The sequence below is a fragment of the Cherax quadricarinatus genome, chromosome 10 (genome assembly GCF_038502225.1).
Source record: "Cherax quadricarinatus isolate ZL_2023a chromosome 10, ASM3850222v1, whole genome shotgun sequence".
NCBI classification, from domain to species: Eukaryota; Metazoa; Arthropoda; class Malacostraca; order Decapoda; family Parastacidae; genus Cherax; species Cherax quadricarinatus.
Genome location: NC_091301.1, coordinates 12,591,500 through 12,596,435, shown reverse-complemented (window position 1 = coordinate 12,596,435; position 4,936 = coordinate 12,591,500).

Genomic DNA, 4,936 nt, shown 5'->3' with positions numbered 1-4,936 from the left:
CAATGAATCTGCACTCTTTACTAACTCTGATTGGCTGCTATGAAGTAGCTTAGTAACTCTGATTGGCTAATATGAAGTCGCTTAGAAACTCTGATTGGCTAATATGAAGTAGCTTAGAAACTCTGATTGGCTAATATGAAGTCGCTTAGAAACTCTGATTGGCTAATATGAAGTCGCTTAGAAACTCTGATTGGCTAATATGAAGTCGCTTAGAAACTCTGGCTACTGTGAAGTCGCTTAGAAACTCTGATTGGCTAATATGAAGTCGCTTAGAAACTTTGATTGGCTACTATGAAGTCGCTTAGAAACTCTGATTGGCTAATATGAAGTCGCTTAGAAACTCTGATTGGCTAATATGAAGTCGCTTAGAAACTCTGACTGGCTAATATGAAGTCGCTTAGAAACTCTGGCTACTGTGAAGTCGCTTAGAAACTCTGGCTACTGTGAAGTCGCTTAGAAACTCTGATTGGCTACTGTGAAGTCGCTTAGAAACTCTGATTGGCTACTGTGAAGTCGCTTAGAAACTCTGGCTACTGTGAAGTCGCTTAGAAACTCTGATTGGCTACTGTGAAGTCGCTTAGAAACTCTGATTGGCTACTGTGAAGTCGCTTAGAAACTCTGGCTACTGTGAAGTCGCTTAGAAACTCTGGCTACTGTGAAGTCGCTTAGAAACTCTGATTGGCTACTGTGAAGTCGCTTAGAAACTCTGATTGGCTACTGTGAAGTCGCTTAGAAACTCTGATTGGCTACCTTTGATAAACCTTTGACGAATTTCTAGTCTTACTACTCTCGGAGCCCGGCCATGGGCCAGACTCGTCTGGTGCTTGCCTGGTCAACCAGGCTATTGCTGCTGATGGCCCGTTGCCCCACATATCCCTTACAGCCTGGTTGATCTGGCATCTAAAAAAATGCCCAGCTTTTCCACCCGGCCGAGCGAGAGCGTTGCCTACCGAGTCACGGAATAAATATCAATACATAGTTACTTAGAAATACATAGTTACTTAGAAATACATAGTTACTTAGAAATCCTGATTGGCTAATATAAGTTACTGATACAATGTGACTCTGGGGTCAGATCCTTTGGTAAATAAAACACAAGCTTGGATACTTCCTTGTTTGTTTTGATGGCTAGACCAGTCTTACTTGTATGTCTACCACCAGCTCAGTGGCTGTTATCTGAACCACCAGCTCAGTGGCTGTTATCTGAACCACCAGCTCGGTGCCTGTTATCTGAACCACCAGCTCAGTGGCTGTTATCTGAACCACCAGCTCAGTGGCTGTTATCTGAACCACCAGCTCAGTGGCTGTTATCTGAACCACCAGCTCAGTGGCTGTTATCTGAACCACCAGCTCAGTGGCTGTTATCTGAACCACCAGCTCAGTGGCTGTTATCTGAACCACCAGCTCAGTGGCTGTTATCTGAACCACCAGCTCGGTGCCTGTTATCTGAACCACCAGCTCAGTGGCTGTTATCTGAACCACCAGCTCAGTGGCTGTTATCTGAACCACCAGCTCAGTGGCTGTTATCTGAACCACCAGCTCGGTGCCTGTTATCTGAACCACCAGCTCAGTGGCTGTTATCTGAACCACCAGCTCAGTGGCTGTTATCTGAACCACCAGCTCAGTGGCTGTTATCTGAACCACCAGCTCAGTGGCTGTTATCTGAACCACCAGCTCGGTGCCTGTTATCTGAACCACCAGCTCAGTGGCTGTTATCTGAACCACCAGCTCAGTGGCTGTTATCTGAACCACCAGCTCAGTGGCTGTTATCTGAACCACCAGCTCAGTGGCTGTTATCTGAACCACCAGCTCAGTGGCTGTTATCTGAACCACCAGCTCGGTGCCTGTTATCTGAACCACCAGCTCAGTGGCTGTTATCTGAACCACTACCTCAGTGGCTGTTATCTGAACCACCAGCTCAGTGGCTGTTATCTGAACCACCAGCTCAGTGGCTGTTATCTGAACCACCAGCTCAGTGGCTGTTATCTGAACCACCAGCTCAGTGGCTGTTATCTGAACCACTACCTCAGTGGCTGTATCTGAACCACTACCTCAGTGGCTGTTATCTGAACCATCAGCTCAGTGGCTGTTATCTGAACCACTACCTCAGTGGCTGTTATCTGAACCACCAGCTCAGTGGCTGTTTTCTGAACCACTACCTCAGTGGCTGTTATCTGAACCACTACCTCAGTGGCTGTTATCTGAACCACCAGCTCAGTGCCTGTTATCTGAACCACTACCTCAGTGGCTGTTATCTGAACCACTACCTCAGTGGCTGTTATCTGAACCACTACCTCAGTGGCTGTTATCTGAACCACTACCTCAGTGGCTCTTATCTGAACCACCAGCTCATTGGCTGTTATCTGAACCATAAGCTCAGTGGCTGTTATCTGAACCACTACCTCAGTGGCTGTTATCTGAACCACTACCTCAGTGGCTGTTATCTGAACCATCAGCTCAGTGGCTGTTATCTGAACCACTACCTCAGTGGCTGTTATCTGAACCACTACCTCAGTGGCTGTTATCTGAACCACCAGCTCAGTGGTTGTTATCTGAACCATGAGCTCAGTGGCTGTTATCTGAACCATAAGCTCAGTGGCTGTTATCTGAACCATCAGCTCAGTGGCTGTTATCTGAACCACTACCTCAGTGGCTGTTATCTGAACCACTACCTCAGTGGCTGTTATCTGAACCACCAGCTCAGTGGTTGTTATCTGAACTATCAGCTCAGTGGCTGTTATCTGAACCACCAGCTCGGTGCCTGTTATCTGAACCACCAGCTCAGTGGCTGTTATCTGAACCACCAGCTCAGTGGCTGTTATCTGAACCACCAGCTCAGTGGCTGTTATCTGAACCACCAGCTCAGTGGCTGTTATCTGAACCACCAGCTCGGTGCCTGTTATCTGAACCACCAGCTCAGTGGCTGTTATCTGAACCACCAGCTCAGTGGCTGTTATCTGAACCACCAGCTCAGTGGCTGTTATCTGAACCACCAGCTCAGTGGCTGTTATCTGAACCACCAGCTCAGTGGCTGTTATCTGAACCATAAGCTCAGTGGCTGTTATCTGAACCATCAGCTCAGTGGCTGTTATCTGAACCACTACCTCAGTGGCTGTTATCTGAACCACTACCTCAGTGGCTGTTATCTGAACCACCAGCTCAGTGGTTGTTATCTGAACTATCAGCTCAGTGGCTGTTATCTGAACCACCAGCTCGGTGCCTGTTATCTGAACCACCAGCTCAGTGGCTGTTATCTGAACCACCAGCTCAGTGGCTGTTATCTGAACCACCAGCTCAGTGGCTGTTATCTGAACCACCAGCTCAGTGGCTGTTATCTGAACCACCAGCTCGGTGCCTGTTATCTGAACCACCAGCTCAGTGGCTGTTATCTGAACCACCAGCTCAGTGGCTGTTATCTGAACCACCAGCTCAGTGGCTGTTATCTGAACCACCAGCTCAGTGGCTGTTATCTGAACCACCAGCTCAGTGGCTGTTATCTGAACCACCAGCTCGGTGCCTGTTATCTGAACCACCAGCTCAGTGGCTGTTATCTGAACCACTACCTCAGTGGCTGTTATCTGAACCACCAGCTCAGTGGCTGTTATCTGAACCACCAGCTCAGTGGCTGTTATCTGAACCACCAGCTCAGTGGCTGTTATCTGAACCACCAGCTCAGTGGCTGTTATCTGAACCACTACCTCAGTGGCTGTATCTGAACCACTACCTCAGTGGCTGTTATCTGAACCATCAGCTCAGTGGCTGTTATCTGAACCACTACCTCAGTGGCTGTTATCTGAACCACCAGCTCAGTGGCTGTTTTCTGAACCACTACCTCAGTGGCTGTTATCTGAACCACTACCTCAGTGGCTGTTATCTGAACCACCAGCTCAGTGCCTGTTATCTGAACCACTACCTCAGTGGCTGTTATCTGAACCACTACCTCAGTGGCTGTTATCTGAACCACTACCTCAGTGGCTGTTATCTGAACCACTACCTCAGTGGCTCTTATCTGAACCACCAGCTCATTGGCTGTTATCTGAACCATAAGCTCAGTGGCTGTTATCTGAACCACTACCTCAGTGGCTGTTATCTGAACCACTACCTCAGTGGCTGTTATCTGAACCATCAGCTCAGTGGCTGTTATCTGAACCACTACCTCAGTGGCTGTTATCTGAACCACTACCTCAGTGGCTGTTATCTGAACCACCAGCTCAGTGGTTGTTATCTGAACCATGAGCTCAGTGGCTGTTATCTGAACCATAAGCTCAGTGGCTGTTATCTGAACCATCAGCTCAGTGGCTGTTATCTGAACCACTACCTCAGTGGCTGTTATCTGAACCACTACCTCAGTGGCTGTTATCTGAACCACCAGCTCAGTGGTTGTTATCTGAACTATCAGCTCAGTGGCTGTTATCTGAACCACTACCTCAGTGGCTGTTATCTGAACCATCAGCTCGGTGGCTGTTATATGAACCACTACCTCAGTGGCTGTTATCTGAACCATCAGCTCGGTGGCTGTTATATGAACCACTACCTCAGTGGCTGTTATCTGAACCACTACCTCAGTGGCTGTTATCTGAACCATCAGCTCAGTGGCTGTTATCTGAACCACTACCTCAGTGGCTGTTATCTGAACCACCAGCTCAGTGGCTGTTATCTGAACCACTACCTCAGTGGCTGTTATCTGAACCACTACCTCAGTGGCTGTTATCTGAACCACCAGCTCAGTGGTTGTTATCTGAACCACTATCTCAGTGGCTGTTATCTGAACCACCAGCTCAGTGGCTGTTATCTGAACCACCAGCTCAGTGGCTGTTATCTGAACCACCAGCTCAGTGGCTGTTATCTGAACCACCAGCTCAGTGGCTGTTATCTGAACCACCAGCTCAGTGGCTGTTATCTGAACCACCAGCTCAATGGCTGTTATCTGAACCAC